At 43.8% G+C, this 20,610-nt stretch overlaps 1 protein-coding gene across 2 annotated transcripts in view; it reads right to left on the bottom strand.

The window, feature by feature from the left end:
• The window catches only part of FRMPD4 (FERM and PDZ domain containing 4), an 874,018-nt gene that overhangs the window by 413,174 nt on the left and 440,234 nt on the right, over window positions 1-20,610 (bottom strand). The window lies entirely within an intron of this gene.

Raw genomic sequence — 20,610 nt, forward strand, 5'->3', positions numbered from 1 at the left:
GGGAGTGTTCAAATTTAGAGTTACAACTTGCACATTTTCAAAGCTTGCTACGTTTTAAGCTAATTAATCTAAGAGGATTGCTGATTTCCTCCTTGGGAGAGAACTGGACTTTTGTTTGGGGAAATGCTTCAATGGAATTTGTAATTAAGCAAAGCTAATGCAATGGCAAGATGGAGAAGAAGGAGACGATGAAATGTACGTTTACAAGAGAAGCTAACCAGTACACTCATCGTCTTCCTGACAGGAACGGAGGGGTGAGTGCCCTGGGAATGGGAGAGGGGTGGAGATGGGAAGAGACTGAGCAGGAAGAGAAATGGCCCTAGAAATTGAGAGCCGCCTGGAGGAGAACTTTTAATAAAGTTGCCTGTTTATGATTGCAATCCCTGACATTCCAAACTTCCAGCAACCCACTGTGAGGCTGGCCAGGAAGGAGGTACATTTGCTCATTAATCAAGACCCAAGATCGATGATAACTTGCAGGAGAGATCAAGGCTGAGAGGTGGCTCATCTAGAAGCTTCCACCAGGGGGAGCCTTTATCTGCAGGAGCCATCCTCAGTAAGGCACTTGGCAACAGGGCTCTGTCCTAATGTCATCCCGCTCCTACCTCTGCTTCCCCCAGAAGTCTCCAGCTCAGGCTAGCGCCTGACTGTGGCCAAAAAATAGAGCAATCTCATTAAAAAAGACAAGATGAAAATAGCTTGGTTAAATGACAGCTAAATAAGTAAAGTTCAGAATATTTAAGAGACGGCAAGGTAAGGGAAAGATTTCTCCAAAAGACAAGTCACGATTTAAAAGCCACGCCTCCTAATCGGTAGACAAGTACAAGGAAGAAGAATGGAAGCAACTGTTGGAAAAGAATTGCCATAAAAAATCTGCAAATAACATAGCTCGAAATGGACTTCAATCAAGGACAAAGAATAAATAGGGCAGGATCAAGTGAGGACCGCGAAAAGTGAAAGGGGAAAATGGGTTATCCTGATGACCATGATGAGAGAAAATCCAGAAGAGAAACAAACATCGAAGTGCTGGGAAGTGAAGGAGGAGGTTTTGCCCGCACCCTCACACAGAGCCTCCAATCCCAGCGCAGGCCCCCACCGTCCCCACGCCCTTCCAGGAAAACCACAGAAGGCACGAATGTCAGTAGGGAAGTGTGTGACTTTCAGCATGTTATTGAACCGCAAAGGGAGCAGACGACAGAATGAGAAGTGTTATTATAGTACGCTTGTGAGAATTGAAATGAGATAGTCTGTGTCATGAGCTCAGAGGAACATGTAGCGCTTCACAAGTGATGTGTTTTCCTTAGTATCTGTGATCGTAGAAGGTGTACTCGGGCTGTCTTCCTGTCTCTCAGCCCTCCCAGCCTGTGAGCTCCTTGGGGACAGATGCCACGTCTCATCCAGCCTCATAGAACAGCTAGCACAGAGCAGGGGCAAAATGAATGGTTGTTGAATGGAACGGACAGAATTAGAACTGCCAGCTAATAACAGCACCTCTTCTATGTTTTTTTTTTTTTCATTTTCTGCTCTTTATTATGAGTTAGGTGAGGGTTTGCAGATCGGCGCACCATTCTGTATTCAACAATTTATCAAACCATTCCCTGTTCCCCTCATTTTTCTCCATCTCCCTCTTTTTTGGATTTTATCTTCGCCTTCACCCAAGTGAACACCTGGCTACCCTCTAGCCTATTGCTTCCCTTCCCTCCATTTCTATCCCTCCCCTAGTAACTGTCAAAGTCTGCTTCTTTGGGTGTGAAACTGTTCTTGTGATATTTTTGGTAACAGCGGTCTTCTATAATATTTGTCCTTTCGTGATTGATGAATTTCACCATAGTCATGTCCTCCAATTCCATCCATGTCATGAGGTGCATCACCGATCTATCATTATTCTTTAACATTGCTTAGAATCCCATTGTGTGTATGTACAAACGCCTATTTATCCATTCTTCCACTGATGGCATTTAGGGTGATTCCACCTTCTTGCTATTGTGAAGAGTGCAGCGACAAACATGGGTATGCATATGTTCATTTGTGCTCTGTTCTTTATTTCTTAGAGTATATACCAAGTATCAGAATTGCTGAGTCACATGGTATTTCTATTTCCAATTACTTGAGGAAGTGCCACACCACTGTCCACATTAACACATCTCGTCTAGCTGCCTCTATATACGTTGTTGTTGCTGTGGGTACAGATGAGTCATTGTTCAGCTTATAGTGACCCCCATGCATGAGGTTTGCAGTGGCACTTTCCTCCGAAGCGGGGAGTCAATCCTTCTTCCTTGTCTGTTCTTTGTCTGGAAGCTCTGTTGGAACCTGTTCACTTTGAAATACCAGTGACATAGCTTCCAACATCACAGCAACACACAACCCACCACAGTGTGACAAACTGACAGACAAGTGGTGCTGGAGAAAAATTCTGAAAGTACCATGGACTGCTAAAATGACAAACCAGTCTCTCTTGGAAGAAGTACTGCCAGAGTGCTCCTTTGGAGACAAGGATGGAAAGACTTCATCTCACATACTTTGGACATGTTGTCAGGAGAGATCAATCCCTAGAGAAAGACATCGTGTTTGGTAAAGTGGAGGGGCAGCAAAGAAGAGGAAGGCCCTCAAGGAGATGGATTGGCAATGTGACTGTAACAATGGGTTCAAGGACAGGAACAGTTGTGAGGATGGTGTAGGATTAGGCAGTGTTTCCTTCTGTTCTTCACAAGATGGCTATGGGTTGGACTTGACCTGACAGCACCTAATAGCACAGTGACCCCCACATAACAGAACAGAATTGGCCCATAGTGTTTGCCAAGCAATCATCTTTAGGGGGGCAGACTGCCAGGTCCTTCTCCCTAAGAGACATTGCGTGGCTTCGAACTGCCAGCTCACTTTCTGTTAGCCGGCACGTAAGCATTTGTACTGCCAGGGCTCCTTTCAAAAAACCCCATCAAACTCATTGCCATCAAATCAATTTTGGGTCATAGACAGAATAGAACTATCCCTGTGGCTTTCCAAGACTGGACGTCTTTATGGGAGTAGAGCGCTTTAGCTTTGTCTTTCTCCCACAGTGTGGCTGGTGGCTTCGAACTGTTGAGGTTGCTGGTAGCAGCCCAATACCTAACCATTATACCACCAGGGCTCATTCACCTATCTGTAAATTGGTATGTTTACTCATGAATAAACCAATCCAAACACGCTGTCGTCAAGCTGATTCAGACTCATCGCAACCCTTACAGGCTAAAATAGAACGGTTCAATGGGCTTCCAATCTTTCCAGAAGGAAACTGAGGCAATGGTTGACTCGAACTGCTGATCTTTTGGTTAGCAGCTTAGTACTTTACCCAATCTCTCTCATGAATTGAGCTGTGTGAATACCATACCTATTGGTGCAGAGGAACTCAGAGAGGTTTCATAAATTAGATGAAGCAGAATTTGCTTCCTTTTCCTGGATTGCATGTCTTTAGGATGGAGAGCATACGTTTAGACTGTGTTTGCCTAGCATTCAGGCTGTATCCTTGCACTTGGCTTGTTGATGACTGAGTAGCAAGCACTGCACCAGTGAGGCTGGCCCTGGAGGAAGAAGTGACATCCTGCACCAGATAAATGGCCCAGGTCTACTATGAATCTGAGAAAGAACGGTAGAACTATTTTCATGCAAATTAAACACCTAGGTTGACCCTAGTTAACTCATACATTTAAACCATTTTAATACAAGGTGTGTTCGCTCCCTGAAATTAAGAAATATGGCCACAGCACATGATGAAGCTTACCAGTGAGCCATCTAATGTAAGGGAAGGATACTAACTTGCATTAGCGTGATACGGGGTATGTGTGATGCAGAATCTTTTGTCATCACCTGATGAAAGTATATGGTTGGGATAAGGAAGGAGGCAGGAAAACGCCCAACACAAAAGGTATGTGATGACATCAAAGAATCCACAGGTGGATGTCATAACTCTGAATATCAGTAGACTAAACTCACCCTTTAAAAGACAAAGACTGGCTTAGAAAACATAACGCAACAATGTGTTATCTACAAAAGTGTATGATTGTACCCAAGCAATTGCTTAATGAAAAAGAACTACAGACTTATTTTGGTCATACCTTGTACACATCAGAAAAATCAACCTGATAGAGAAGGGCCAGGAGAAATCTGCGCAGCACCAAGATGTGCTGGATACTCTTGAATTTTGTCATTACTCAGACTTTCTCTCCCAAACGAAAACAATGTGGAAATAACCACAAACATAAATGTCCTTAATTATAGATACATAGATGGCTTGAATAGTTTAGTTTGCTCTTCCAGTCATGTGTATAGCTATCTTCTATATAAATTTTGTGTGAGCAGGGAGCGCCTCAGTTTTATTCACATTTTACGCCCCCCAAACTGTTTGGGCCGGGTCTGGACCAGGCAGCCCCCTGCACCAGCTTCTTAATAAGACAAGTAACCTGCTGAACTTTGTAACCTTTGTCTCCAGCATTTCACAGAGCTTATCTTCTAGGGCAGGGCTCATACAGCCCCTTTCCCTAGCATTCCAGGAAGCAAGTTTGCAAAGAACAAGATGATTTGCCAACAGGTCGTCTCCAGACCCAAAACTTGCAACCCCAGCAGAAACCTGCTAACACAGCACAAGAAACCTCCCTTCCCCTTATCAGCCCCTATGCCCTTGGCTCATACCCGATATATCTCTTGCCACCCCAGTGCCAGGCACGACTTCCCTGACCTAACTCGTTGGGTCGCAGAACTCGTCCAGGAGTCTTCCCTCGCCTTAATAACGCCTCTTTAGACTTCTCATTCCTGACTGAGCCTTGTCCCCTGCGCCTCCGTCTCCAACTTATCATAGACAAGTTTTGATTGCTTGTCCTGTTAAAGCACAGAAAGTGAATTCAGATCATGATTTTGATTTTTCATTGAACAAGTAATGTTTACAAGTTTACTCTGATCTATCATGTCTGGATAAGTGACCCACCAAACGAAGGTACTTGGTATGACTAAAATGGCATTTCCTGATTTAAATTAAACTCTATTTGGATTAAAACTGCAGCTTGGCCTAAAATCTCTGCATTGGCTGCTCTGATGAGATCATTCACTTCTTTTCAAAGTTGAACACAAAAGGAGCAAAAGTTAAGATTTTAGGGTGTACAAGAAAATGTTTGTTAAGAAATATTTATTGAGGGTGGTTGCTTGGCTTGATCCAAGAAGCCTACTTGGTTCAACATGTCCCAGGAGGCTAGGGAATAGAATCGATAGTGTTAAGAGGAATTGTAGTTTATCACACCCCCCTGTCATTTTTTATCATGTACTGCTCAGGTGAAGTAAAATTCCTTAATATGGCTTTTCTAGCCATGTCTACATAACTCCCACCAAACAATTGGGTGGGGTTATGCAAACAGGGTGTGTGTAAAACTAATAGAGGGGATTGGTTCATTTTAGTTGCCATGCCCCTGGCTGTAAGGAGACACGATCTCAGATGCAGGAAGAGTAAGAGATCCTAAGTCCACGAGGAAGGAGAGTCACCAGGGGAGCATATTCAGAACATCTGTCTGAGGTGGTAGAGGTCGGAACCAGAGGCCCCGGAGGCTGTGGCACAGAGACCCTGGGACATAACACAAAGGACTATGTAACTGAAAAACTGAGGACTGGAAAGAGATCTGGCTACTGGCTGAGGAGAGGTGTGGCTACTGACCAATTACTGTATCCTTACTGTTTAGTATCCTGACTTGTTGTAACCTGTTAACTACTCTAATAAATCTTCTTAATTGTGAGGATTATCTCTGAGTTCTGTGTGGCCATTGCAACAGATTATCAAAGCCAGCACAAAAGTAGAGTCCTGTGAGGAACTGCTGGTGTCAGAAGAGTGTAGCAAAGTCTGGAGGGGGAGGCATGTTTCCTCTGTCTCGTGGTAAGAGGCCTTGGACTACGGGGACATTAGAATCGCCTCTCTAGTGTCACCAGAGGATGTCAGTCATGGTCTCCACACTTTTTATTCAACCCCATCTGTTAGCACACAGTCCTTGGTTTACTCAACCCGGTAGAAATTTCCCTCCCTTCTTGCAACTTGAACCCCACAGTCCTCGGCCAGGGTGTCAGTGTGCCACCCAATCCATGAATCTCTCCACCTTCCTGTTAAGACGCTTTGCATCCCCTTGGGACAGAGTGTAAGTGTGATGCCTCACTATGCCATGCCACCAAAAGTAAATTGAACTTTTGCAGAATCTATAGAGTAGAAAGCCTGGTGGTGTAGAAGTGCTGCATTAGGCTGTGATCCACAAGGTTGCCAGTTCAAAACTACCAGCAGCTCTGCGGAAGAAAGACAGGACTTTCTACTCCGGTAAACAGTTACAGTCTCAGAAATCCCACCAGGGGGATCGTGATGAGTCATCATTGACTCCATGGCAGTGAGTTTGCTCTTTTGTTTTTTATAAAGTACACAGAATTTGCAATCCTAGTTTTTATTTTCACAGGAGAGGGTACAACCCGGTTAGATGGCACCCTTTGACACATCTCTGTTCTTGGTTACCTGGAAAGCCTTTTCCCAGCAAAGCTGTGTGGTCAAAGGGTACTTTGTCCCAGTGATCAGAAGTCCTGTTTCACACACCTAGGCAACTTGCAGTTCCATTTTCCCTTGGACTTTGTGTCCAAAGCAGAAATGGGCCCTGGTGGCTGCCTTTGTGTGAGAACATTTTAAATGCCAAAATTGACTCCGTGTGGTTGAAGTGATGAATCATAGATGCTGGAAATTTTTCGAGTACATAATTGCCCATCCATAATAATTTTTGAAAATGAGTCCATTTCTAGAGCTTGTTCATAAGGCCCATAAAATGTGTTAGTTTTGCCATGATTCATACACTCTAATCCATTTTAAAGCAAACAGATGTTTCTCTTTAAATAAGGTAGAAAAATATAATGCTTTGAAAACTTTGGTACCTTTATTGTGGTTAAAAACCATAAACATCTGTAGTTAGAAAAAATATACCATGGAGCCTTGGTCCTGTGGGAAACCACAAATTAGGAGTTGACAAGTAGCAAGTATTTAAAATGTCTGGCTGTATTGCCATTCCATATAAAATAGGGTGCTTAATCGGAATGATATTTACTCTGTCCATATGTTGCTTTCAGGCAACAAGGGCACCTTGCTTAATGATGCAGTATTTTAAGAGGGAACTCATCAAGAAGAAAGAATAAACACTATAGTGTGGGTTATTAGTGGCTTTTATTTTTACCTTGGCGGTATTCAATTATGTGGCTAAGCAATTTTAAAATTCCATTTTTTTAAAAAATGCCAGAAGAAAGCAACTTTCTAGATACTTAACTTATAAGTTCAATATTGTGAGCTGTAATGTGGATTCCAAGTCCATAGTGGGTCAACTTAAGTCAATGATAACTTCCCTCCAAGTTCCTGAAAATACAATTCATTTGGCTAGAAATAGCAAAGTAACCTGGAAACTTCTCAGCCTTGAATCACATTCTTCAACAACCATTTGCATGGCATCTATCAATTAGATTCAACCGCAAGGCTACATTTGCAATCGTAAATCCAATTGTAACATAAAGCACCTAAACCTTTTCCCCAATAAATGTTTTCTCTGAAACACCAAGATCTCAACCACCCAAGATATTTGCAGGACTTTGCTTCAGTTTGAGAAGAACTAGGGGTGAAAACTTTCCCTGTTGTTCCTCCTTCAAGTGGCCTTGCAGATGAACATGCTTCCCACAGGTATTCCAGGGCTCCACCTTCCTTTTATGTGGTTCCCAGTTATTCCAGTTCTAAAGAGGGCTCCTCAGAAAACCAGTGCATAAGTCACTGCTTCTCTATATCTAAGACGTAGCATAGGTAGGTGTGAGACCTCCCTGAAGGCCACAGAGTGAGGGAATCCTGGTGCCTGGTTTTTGATTCCTGGCCCAGAGAAGGGTGATAAAACTGATGGTATCATTTTTTTCATGCTGAAGAAGCCCTGGTGGCACCATGGGCTGTTGATCCAAAGGTTGTCCGTTAGCACCACACTGCTCCACAGGAGCCAGATGAGAGCCTTGGGAGTCCTATGGAGGGGGCAGTACTACCTTGTCCTATAGGATTCCAGCGAGGTGGAATTGACTAAAGGGCAGAGAGTTGTTCATGCTTAGAAATTCCAACACCAAAAGTTTCTTTCTTTGAGATGGTTTACAATTGGCCTAACCAGTTTCAAAACCTGTAATAGAACCAAGATGCTTAGAAAGCTCCCATAAAAAAGTTTCTCCAAAGTCTCCATAAGCCTAGACCCCATGGTGAGTTTGGTGATGTTGGTAAGCAAGCCAGGAAAGAAGCCTGGCCCCAGGGTTCTTCAAGAACAAGAGGGTCCCAGACAGTGCGGGTTGGTGGGATGGCTCTCAGCCTCCAAACCCATGTCCACCTGATCTTTCCCTACCTACACCATACCCTTTGCCTTCAAATAAAAACCTCCTAAGAGATGCTCCATGGAGTCTTAGTGAGTCTTTTCAAATATCTGAACAACACAGAGTCTTCAGTGAGGTACCCCCGTAAGGGTTGCCTGGAATCTCAATGGCTTGCTCTAGAGTGGAACGCAGAGCTTGCCTTTAGTCAACTTCATTGGGCGGTTGCTTCCAACTGTGCTTATTGTAGCCTTGTGGGAAGACATCGAAGGCACTGCACGAAGTAGCGCTCTGTTCTGGCTTTCACTCAGAGTGGATGCATTTTTCCAGTTCTCACCACCTTAGTTGGTTTTTACTGTTTAACAAACCATCCTGAAATCTAACAACTTAAAACAACAACTGTGCATTATTCTGTGGGTTAGTGATTACACAGGGCTTAGGTGGGCAGTTGTAGGCTGACTTGGCCTCAACATACCTCTGCAATCAAATGCTAAACTGGATGAGACTGGTCGATCTAGCATGGCCATCAGCTGTGACTGCCGCTTCTCTATCCCAGGGCGTCTGTCACCTTCCACCACTTGGCCTCATGGGCTTAGGAAAAGTTCCAAGAAAAAGAGAACAGACTTTTGCGTGGCCTTTTGTAGACTCACACCGGCTACATCATGGCATCCATGGTATTCCATGAGTCATCTCAAGTCACGAGGCCACCCCAGGTTCAAGGGGAGGAGAAACAAACCCAAACTCTTCATGAGAGGAGCAGAAGAGACACTGCAGAGGATGTAAATTGAGGTAAAGATCAAGAAATGGGTTAAATTTGGCAAGGAATCCACAATATCCACAAAGGCATGATCTGTTCTAGGAAGGACACACGGCTAGATAGGATCTTTGCTTTCTCTCTGGAAAATGATGAACCACCGAAAGGAACCTGTACATAAGACCTGCTCTGTAGTATGCTCATCTCTTGCGGTGGATTACACAGTCCGTTACCTGAAGGCCCCAGACTTACCCTCTGGCCACTGATATTAACAGTCAAATGAATCAACTGCCAGTGCACATCCCACAAGTTCGGGAAATCACCAAATTAGGGGGAAAGGGAGTTTCACTAGTTGAGCACGTCCTATTTTAATCACTGCAGCCTGGAATGAATTTGGTTCGATCCGATTTGGAGGATATTTGAGTGCCATTATTACTCAGAAATGAAGCAAATGCCAAAGAATCCTCACCAAGGACAGTCCCCTGGCTATTTCTAACAAGATGAGCCAGTCATGGGAACCCAGTACAGAAATGATGTCACACACCAGTGATTTGTTACAAGAGACCAGGCACCCGGTAACCCAAAGTAAGCAATGGCAACATTCTAATTGGAAAAAAAATCCTTACACCATACTCCTCAAGTCATTTCCCAAGCCCCAGAGGACATCTATGGAGACTTCCTTTCCAAATGACCATGTCCATTGCTTGTTTTGTGCATTGGACATTAGTTTGAATAAAAATAAAGAAGAGGAAGGACTGAGAGCTGCTCTTAACAAAGAACAAGAAAGACGGCAGGTCGGCCTTTGAATGAGGATGGAGCACAGTGTATGTGGAAGACGACCTGACATGAAGACAGGGTCTGGAGAAGCAGGGCAGGAGTCCTGTGGTAGTTCCAGTGACTCTCACCCCCCCACCCCCGCTCCCCAACTGAGATCCACAGACTACTGAAGTCAGTATCCGAGGCCTCAAGCCTCCCGGAGCTCACCTGAGGGGGCACTAACTTGTCACCATCCTGGAACTCACTGACTTTCAACTCAGGCGATGCTTTCTTGATCATTAAAATTATTGAGGTAGCTATTGGGGAGGCAAATGGTATTCATAGAGGTCTAAATACAGGCATGTCCATATGTAAATATATTTATATACTTTGATGGAGGAATAGATCTATGTACATATATTTATAGGTTTAGTATTAAGATAGCAGAGGGACATTGAGCCTCTACTCAAGTACTCCCTCAAGTCAAGAACACTTTGTTCTAATAACCTGGTGCTCCATGGTGCTCACCTTCCCGACACGATGCCTAAAGACAAAATGGATGCATAAGCAAATATGGTGAAGGAAGCTGATAGTGCCCGGCTATCAAAAGATATCACATCTGGGGTCTTAAAAGCTTGAAGGTAAACAAGAGGCCATCTAGCTGAGAAGCAACAAAGCCCATATGGAAGAAGCACACCAGCCTGTGTGATCATGAGGTATCAATAGGATCAGGTATCAGGCATCAAAGACTCAGAACAAAGAATCATATCATTGTGAATGAGGTGTGGGGAGGTACGGAGTGGAGACCCAAAGCCCATCTGCAGGCAACTGGACATCCCCTTACAGAAGGGTCACAGGGAGGAGAAGAGCCATTCAGGGTGCAGTATAGCACTGATGAAATAAACAACTTTCCTATAGTTCTTGAATGCTTCCCTCCCACACACATACTATCATGACCCCAATTCTACCTTACAAATCCGGCTAGACCAGAGCATATACATGGGAACAGATAAGAACTGGAAACACAAGAAATCCAGGACAGATAAACCCCTCAGGACCAATATTGAGAGTAGCCATACCAGGAGGGGAATGGGAAGGTGAAAGGGAGAAAGGGGCAACCGATCACAATGATCTATATATAACCCCTTCCCAGGGGGATGAACAACAAAAAGTGGGTGAAGGGAGACATCGGTCAGTGTAAGACATGAAAAAAAAATTAATAAATTATCAAGGGTTCATGATGGAGGGAGGGTGGGAAATGAGAAGGTGATACCGAGGGCTGAAGTAGAAAGAAAATGTTTTGAAAATTATGATGACAACAAATGTACAAATATGCTTGACACAATGGATGTATGTATGGATTGTGATAAGAGTTGCATGAGACTTCAATAAAATGACTTAAAAAAACTACTCAGGATATAGTGGTTATGTGTTGGTCTGTTAACTGAAAGGTCTGGAGTTTGAAACCACCAGTTGCTCCGAGGAAGAAAAATAAGGCTTTCTACTCTAGTAAAGGGTTACAGGCTCAGAAAGCCATAGGGAAAGTTCTACTCTGTCCTGCAGGGTCAGAACGGACTTGATGGCAGTGAGCAGTCGCTACCATTGACAGTTTGGTATGAATGCCCTGGGATTGTGGTGTTTCTTAAATTTGAAGTGACATCAATAAAAACATCTAAATCGGGCAGGAAAATGTTCCCTTGAGTTAATGAAATATTAAATCATTTTATCCTGATTAGATATCATTAGTGGCTTTCTGCCAATAAACACTGATTACATACTATAAGAAAACAGAGAAGAAATAAAATCCTTGCGAACGAAGTACAAAATGCATATTTTCAGTCTTGCCCAGTTATTAATAATGAAGGTGTGGCGTGAGCCACACCAAATCAGCAAGCCCCGCTGCCTCTTGAGTTCTAGGGGATTCCATCTCACAGTGACCCTGAGGACAGAGAAGAACTGCCCCCGGCAAGGTTTCCTCGGCTGGAATCTTTACAGGAGCAAATTGCCAGGTCTTCTCTTCCGCTCAGGGCAACTGGCGTATTAACCCCCCCAACATTTCCATTTCCAGCCAATGCTTAAATATTGTTCCACCAGGGTTCCTTACATTATCTTTAGCTCTTTTCTATCCTTCATTTGACCTGAGGGTCAGCCAATGCTTCTCTCTTAAAAACAAAAACAGAAAAGCAGTGGTAAATTAGACAGTAAATATATTGAGCTTTGTCAGCCTTGAGGCTTTTGACAAAATTTCGGAGCTCTGCTCCTGTAGTACAAAACAGCAATGGACACCCACATCAATGAGTAAGTGTGTCTGGTTCAATAAAACTTTATTTACAAAAAACAGGCTGTGGATGGGATTTGACCCACCAGTAGTTTACCATTATCTTCTTACTCAAAGAGGAGTTCACAACCTAAGAGAAACAGCATCCTCTAGCGCTGGTTACAACATCGAAGCTCAGGACCCACCTCAGACCAGTGGCATCAGAAGCTACATTTAACAAGGTCCCCAGGAGACTCCTCTACTCATTCAAGATGGGGAAGCACTGGTCTAAATTCTTCTTCAAAGAAAAAACTGACTCGCAGTGAAATTGAGTTTATCAGCTTCGGTAGAATTCAAATCCCAAGAATGAGAAAACTTAAGGCTATGTGTCTTCCAGTACTCATTCGACTACATATTTTTAAAGGGATATTACACCCGAGTTCAATATAAAAAGATATAAAAGAGTGCAGGAAATTGTTTCATATATTATTTCACAAAAATAATATTTTGCAAGAATTGGAAAACAGATTGAGTTCATTTAAAATCCTTTCCTCTTCTGGCATATTTTAATTTGTGTTTGGAGTGAGAGAAACATCATAGAAATAAAAGCAAACCAATGGAGATTACATTAAAGAGCTTGCAGCTTTGACAACACAGAAAACAAATTTTTTTCTGTCCTAACAGAATTTTATTGAATTGTAGAACTTTTCTTGTCATACAAATATTAAAAGAACATAAAACACCAGCTTGTGCTTGATAGAAGGCTCTCTCTCTCTCTCTCTCTCTCTCTCTCGCTCTCTCTCCTCTATCCCACAGTCAATAAAATAGGAATTGCTTTCTATATACATTGACTAAAGCAAAGGTAATACATTTCGATGCATCAACGTGTATATTTATGAGTACAGAGCTTCAGGTCAGTCAAAAGAGAAGTCAAATAATATGAGGACATAATATTTGAGCACGCAAACCCCACAATCTGTGTTGGTTAAACCGAAAGAATAAAACATTCAGAGAATGTCTCTATGATATGTTTATTTTTAAATTGCTTTTCAGTTAACTGGCAGAAATTTTCTTCATAATACATGGAAATTATGTTCTAAGAACATCCAAACAGCTATTCTGGAGAACAATTCACAAACATAAGCAATATGCATCCCTTTCTTTGCCAAGTTCAAGAAATGCCTTGTGAGGCTGAAAAGCTCACATACTCTGATAAGGGCAAAAGCTGTGGGTTTGGACAAAGAATTAGGCGAGGAACAAATTATCACATGCTAATTTACTGGTCTTGGTCTTGGGCAGCCTTCAGTGAGCTGATTAATTTCGGTCATAATCTGCTGACAATTAATGAAGGGCAGATTGTGGAGAGTGTGCTGGCAAATCCAATGTTATGACTAAAATCACTTCCCTGGCAAAAGATGACACAACGGGAAGCACACATTATTCAGCTGAAGGGATAGGGTTAGCAAAAGTGGGGCTATTATTCCAGCCTGGACCCCCAAAAGGAAATGTGTAGTTCCCTTGTCCTGTCTATGCAGGGAAGGGTGGAGCAAGGGCTTTGCAAGTGCACATGGCGAGACAAGGACGTAGGGAGCTTCCCTTCCAAGGTGCGATAAGCCGACGATTTTGCCTACTTCCAGTGTGTTTACACAACCCACCCAACTATGCCCATGCAGCGATCATTTTTATCCTCTAAGGCAGTGGTTCTCAACCTATGGGTCGCAACCCATTTGAGGGGGCCGAACGACCCTTTCACAGGGGTCGCCCGATTCATAGCAGTAGCAAAATTACAGTGATGAAGGAGCAACAAGAATAATTTTATGGTTGGGGGTCACCACCACATGAGGAACTGGATGAAAGGGTTGCAGCATGAGGAAGGTGGAGGACCACTGCTCTAAGGGATAAGCTAGAGGAAGGCACACCACCATTCCAGCCATTGCCCCTCTCCTCTTCCTTGTAGAAAGTGCTCCCCTCCCAGAAAGCAACCCAACCTTTCTTGCTCTGAGAATATGATTTTGGTGGATTTTTAAATTGTGAATTAGGTGGGCGGGCTTGCATTTCAGACACCATTGACCTTCAAGAGTTGCTCTAAAAAGTAACTCCTGTTTTTAAAGATGGATTTGCACAAGCCCCCCGCCCCCCCCCAGCACGTTGGGAATCTCCTATGGGCCCTTATTACTAAAAGGACCTTGACCTTGAGTTCCAGCAATCAAGTCCCTCAAGTTTAGACCCCAAAACAGAAGCAAGTGACTTCTCTCCATGAGCATAGTCCTCAAAAGAAGTAATTAAGACAGTGATGAAAAGAGAAAGCAAAATGGTGGGCTTGGCTACAAAGTGGTTGAAGAGTAGCCTCCAGAAAAGCGGAGTCCCTTTCTCCCAAGGCTGGTGCCCCGGTGCCATGGGCTGGACACCCCAAGCTTTGCCGGGGGGCTCCAGCAAGCCTCTTCTCTCCTGCAGACCTCATCTTAGCAACCAGTCTACTATTCATGTGCCTCTGGAGGCCGAGGCTTTCCCACCAGGGAGCAGGGTTGTGAAGAAACCCAAACCTAGTTGGCTCCCTAGCTCCCTGCCAGTGAGGCTCCCTATGGTTGGTAAGACCATGTCTGGTGGCGTGATCAGACGTATCTGATACAGTTGCCACTGTAGCAAGCATATTTGCTTCCAAAGCGCAAGGCTATTTTTCCAACCTCTAAATAGGCCCTCCCAATTCAAGATGGCAGCCCACTTCCCCCAGGCTGCCGCATCCTGCGACGAATAACTATACTTTTGAAGGTAAAATATTGGCTGCGACCCAGAGCCAGAAATAAATATTGCCTAGGCAATCCACTTCACACACTTACATCATATTTCATCAAATTTTTGATGCCATTGATTGGAAGACCCACCTTGATTCTAGAAGAGGTTTTTAAAATGGGTGGGGGGATATGCAACATGGTGTTAATGTAATATGAAAAAGTCTCATGAACCAATATTCACTATCTATAAAGCACTTCGGCACTTTCAGCTTTCCTCCAGTTCATAAGGAGCCCTGGTGGCTGGCTAGTGGGCTACAAGTTGGACATCTAATTGCAACGTAAGCCTGACCAACTGTCCCATGGGAGAATAATAAGGCTCCAGGCTTCTTTCAGATTTACAGCCTTGGAAACCCTGTGAGGGAATTCTACTCTGGGTCACTATGAATTGGAAGGGACTCGATGGCAGTGGATTATTTCCATTTTTAAAATTGCAGTCCATTACTTGAAAATGCTGGTTTTGATCCTTTCACCACAGAGCATAGTGCGCATTGGTAGAGTGCTGGTACTTGTCTGCTAACTGAAAGGTAAGAGGTTCAGGTCCACCCAGAGAAACCTCAGAGGAAAAGGCCTGGCCATCTACTTAGGAAAGAACAAAATCAGCCATTGGAAACCGTATGGCGCACAGTTCGACTTTAGCACGTGTGGCATGATCCTGAGTTGCAATTGACTTGAGGGGCACTGGCATGCTATGTGTGCTGTGTGTGGAGACGTAGCCCCAGTTTGTCAGATATTGAAAAATAAATAAATAAAAAGACATTGACATAGGCCACCTGTGTGTTTATTGTCCTGTGTGGACTTCTGATAAACCCCAAACCCAAACTCTGGCCCATGATAACCTGAATGACCTGATTCCTTTACCACTCCCAAACTTCCTCACTACCCTCCCCCCTCCTCAAGAGGATCCAGGAGGATCCTTGCTCTTCTGGCTCTCCCTAGAATTCACCAAACACTGTGCCTACCTCCAGGGACCTCTACTCTGAAATACGCGTCCTCAATAACCTAGCGATGTTTGAAGAGTGAAGAGTCTGGGAAGTCAAAGGTAGTGAGTATGGCCAGGGTTACCAGATGTACTTCCTGCCCGGAATACTCTAAGAGCCCTTGGAGGATAAAGTCTCTCTCTCCTCCCTGGTTTACAAAGGTAAATCTCCCTCCTGAGGGGAAGAAAGGCAGGTATGCCAGTCATTCAGCATGCCTGAGGTGTGGTGCAAGCCACAGAGATGGACCATCCTCCCATTGTCCCCTTGGAACGAACAGAGGGAAGAGGGAACTGACAGGAGCAAGCTGCACATGAGCAGCAGTAAACCAGCTGGGTCTATTTGAGATCATTAGTTCCTTGGTGATTGCATTTATACAAGTGTGGCCAGTCAACTTAAGATTAGGGAAGACGTGTTGCTTGTTTACAACACTAATCACATCTGTACTCCTTTATTGGATTGTCTGTTTCTTGTCCGAATTCCCCAACAAGATTGTAAGTCTCATGAGGGCAATGATTAGTTAGTAATGAAATCATCATCAACAGAAGTTAATATGGCTCTCTATTACTTTCATCATTTCTAAACGGCACAATGCACTTCTGAATGCAGATCTATCCCTATGCGGATGACCATGTTATGAGAGTATCCTGCTCTAACAAAAGAGTAGCAAACGTGTTCACTCAAGTCAAAATCAATGTTAAAGCCTCAAAGCAACAGACTCAGTTTGTTGGAATTATTGGTGAAGATACATAGATTAGCCGTGGCTATGGAATATTTTCCACAATTTAAAGAATTTATCCAGCTGCCTAAGAAGCTAAAGAGAAAGAAGTGAATCTTCATTTGATAAGTAAATGTCTGGCTTCAACTCAGGGTGATTGTCATGAATCTTAAGCATGATTACATTATACAGGAAAAGGTTCTCTATTGGCACTCAGTCTGGAAATTAACATTTTTTAAAAAGACTTAATAGGACTTGAGGCACATGCTGATGCTGATTCAGTGTGGATGACGACTCAATGTGAAGACGACCAAAATCCTCACAAGCGGATCCAAGGGTAACGTCGTGACCAACGAGGAATGGCTGAAGTTGTCCAGGACAAGGATTTTGTCCTGCTGGGATCCACAATCACTGCTCATGGAAGCAGCAGTCGGGAGACCAAAAGATGTGTTACATTAAGTAGTTCTGCTGCACAAGGCCTCTTCAGAGTATTAAAAAGCAAGAATGTTACTTTGGGGACTAAGGTGCACCTGACCCAAGCCATGCCTTTTTCAATCTCCTCATATGCATGTGAAAGTTGGACATTGAATATGGGAGACTGAGAAGAATAGATGCATTTGAATTGTGGTGCTGATGGAAAATACTGCAAGTACCATGGACAGCTAAACGGACAAATGGATCGGTCCTGGAAGACGTACAGTCAGAGTGCTCCTCGGGAAAGGATGGCAAGACTTCATCTCACAAACTTTAGATGTGCTATCCAGAGAGATCAGTCCCTGGAGAAGGACATCATGCTTGGCAAAGCAGTGTAAATCAGGACATCCCTCAGTGAGACGGATTGACACAGTAGTTGCAACAATGTGCTCAGGCATAAGAACAATTGTGAGGATGGCACAGGACCGGACAGCATTTTGTTCTGTTGTGCATAAAGTCACTTTTGGTGGGAACTAACGGAATGACACCTAAAAATAACAATAACAACAAATAAACAAACAAACCCAAGATTTTGCTATTCTTTCCGGTTGGTTGAATAGGGTAAGTTTCTGTTTACTTAACCTCCAGTTTATCACAAAACCTCCTAAATTAACCCACCAACCCAAGTCACCTGCAAACCCATGCTGCTGAGAGCGCACCCTGCCCATGACCACCTCTCCTATTAGAACACAGGCAAAATGAAGCCCTATTTCCTCAATGCTTTCCACGTGATGCTGACTACCTGCATCTTAGTTTAATTTTTAAAAAGCAAATTTTTCTTTCTCCAGGAGCCAATTTGCATTTATATCATCTCAAGGAAAAGATCATAATTAAGCCAGAAGAAGGAGGAAAGGAGCTGCTATTTGGTCCTGGGTTTTACTACAAGTATTTGCTAGGAAAGCAAATAACCAGCTCTCTCTCCAGCAGAGCGGAGGGATGGGTTCCAACCTCCACCTTTCAGCTTAGCAATTGTGAAGGTTCATGCTATGTACCAATGTGGCTAGGCTCTGATTTTCAGTGCTTTAGCAGATATTACGAAATCATCCTCTATCTTGTGGTCTGATGGGAACAGCCAATCAGTAGAAATGGGAGTTTTCTTGGGCCTGTGGTCTGTCACTAGTAATAAATAGATGTTCTGGCAAAGCCCACTCTTCGTTTCAACCCTGCAATCTTCATGCCTCACTTAAGTTGTTGGGGCTTTCTTGGTGTATAAGCCAGTAGAGGCTTCCAGTCTGCCACCTTACCTGGAGATTTTAGGTTCCCCTGCCTCCACAATCATGCGGTTCTCAGAAGTGTGTATGACTGTCAGATTTGGAACTTTCCAGACTCCTATGATTGCATGAGCCATTTCTTTGAAATCTCTCATTATATAGATTTACATACATGTCACTGCTTTGGCTCCACTAGTTCTGCACCATCAGAGCTTGTTCCTCATAATGGCAGCCAAGAAAGCCATGTGGGGCACTTCTCCTCTGTCACATGGGGTCACTATGAGTTGGAATCAATTCAACAGAACACAACAACATTGATATCTGCTGGGGGGGGGCGGTGGGGAGGACACAGAGCAAGGACCACTGAGGACAACTGCTACAGAGTCCGTCACTTTGGTGCCACACAGAACACTCAGCTCGAGGAATTAGGAACTTGGAGTTCTAGTTTCCAATTGGCCTGGCTGTGTGGCCTTGAAGAAGTCCCTGTCCTCTTTTTGCCTCATTTCCCTCATTTATAAAATAAGAACAGTACCTGCCTGTGTAAATTAACTAATCAATCATTTTAAACGGTGAAGATAAAAGTGCTTTGGATTCGCAAGCCATTTTAAAGGACGTAAACTGCTATCTCCTGAATACTCCATATGTGCAGACTCGATTAAACTAAAACACACACACACACACACACACACACACACACACACACACACACACAGAGACACACACACACACATACCAGTGGTTTCCCAGCAAGATTATACTAAGTGCTTTATAAATTCTAGAGGCAACTGCTGATAAAGATTCTAGAAACAGTGTTTGCAATGACAGCCACGCACAGCATGGCAAAATAACATTATGTGGCAGCCTTTCAGAAACAGGATTATTGCGGAAATAATCCTTAGATCCTCAAGACACGGGTAAAGAAACTCACCACGGCCATCCTTGTCGAACTCTGGATCACATTTCATTGACATTTGAATGGAAGCTGACTCCCAAAAGTGTTACCAGTGGATTTTCATTGTTTGGTGATTAAAAATAGCACCTTGAGAGAGCCAAAGAATGCACAGGACACAGAGACAACACAAGCAAGTGGCTTTGCCTTCTACCTCCTCCTGGAGACAATGCATTTGTACGGGAGAAATATTCATTTCTTCATGCCCAGCCCGCAGGGAGTTTACAGAAGTTGGAGGTTTGACAATGGAATGCCATTCCCAAGCTTATGTTCTTTCCACCAAATCTGGGAACTGCCCACCCCAAACATTATATCACCACATCTAGGCAAAAAGAGGTTACTCCAACCCCTCATGGGACAGACACAGACTGCAGCAAGGAGACAAGCTTCCAAGGCAATGACCTGCTCTATAAGGTTATGGTCCTCATATTTGACTGCACATCAAAATCTTCTAGGGACCTTTCAAATAACCTGATGCCCAAGCCCCTTGGCATGGAAATTCTATCAGAATCCATGGGGTTGGGTCCCTGGTCTCATTATTATTCTTTAAACTCTGCAGACCATTCCAATGAGAACCTGTGCTATAAAGCACCCTGAAAAAATTATTACCTATAAGAATGGCCATCTCATCGGTCAATTTGTCATGCCATGGTGACTTACATGTTGTGGTGATGTTAAAAGCCAAGGCACGGGTATTTCAAATACCAGCAGGGTCACCCATAGTGAATAGAGTTCAGCTGACGTTCCAGGTTAGTACAGACTAGGAAGAAAGGTCTGAAGATCTCCTTCTGAGAACCAGCTAGTGGAAAACCCTCGAGATCCCAATGAAACACTGTCCAACTCACTTACGTTGGACATGTCATCAGGAGAGAAGGATCACTGGAGGACATGTTTGGTGGCATAGAGGGCCAGGCCCCCAAAGGAGACCCTTAGTGAGTTAGATTAGCCCAACAACAGAAACACTAGACTCATCCACGTTGGTGATCGAGAAGATGGCACCAGACGGGTGGTGCACCAGACGGGTGTGCATGAGGTAACTCGAAGTTGGCGTCCACTCATTGCTGCTTACAACACCACTCACAAAAACAACAGGGAAAGTCAGCCCTTGCCAATTGTTGCATTATTAACCTTGGGTGGGAGGAGTAAACTTGTCTGTAAAGGCCCATGTAGTAAATATTTTAGACTTTGTGGGGCACATGGTTTCTGTCACAACTACTCAACTCTGCCATTGCAGGGCAAAAGCAGCTACCAAATCCCCTGCCATCGAGTTGGTTCTGAGGTCCAGCGAGCTGATAAAGGATTTCCTAGGCTGGAAATCTTTCTGGGAGCAGAAGGCCTCCCTCATCTTTCTCCCATGGAGTGGCTGG

This window comes from Echinops telfairi, unplaced genomic scaffold (assembly GCF_000313985.2).
Source record: "Echinops telfairi isolate 266 unplaced genomic scaffold, ASM31398v2 ScPeMD7_53;HRSCAF=182, whole genome shotgun sequence".
Lineage (NCBI taxonomy): Eukaryota > Metazoa > Chordata > Mammalia > Afrosoricida > Tenrecidae > Echinops > Echinops telfairi.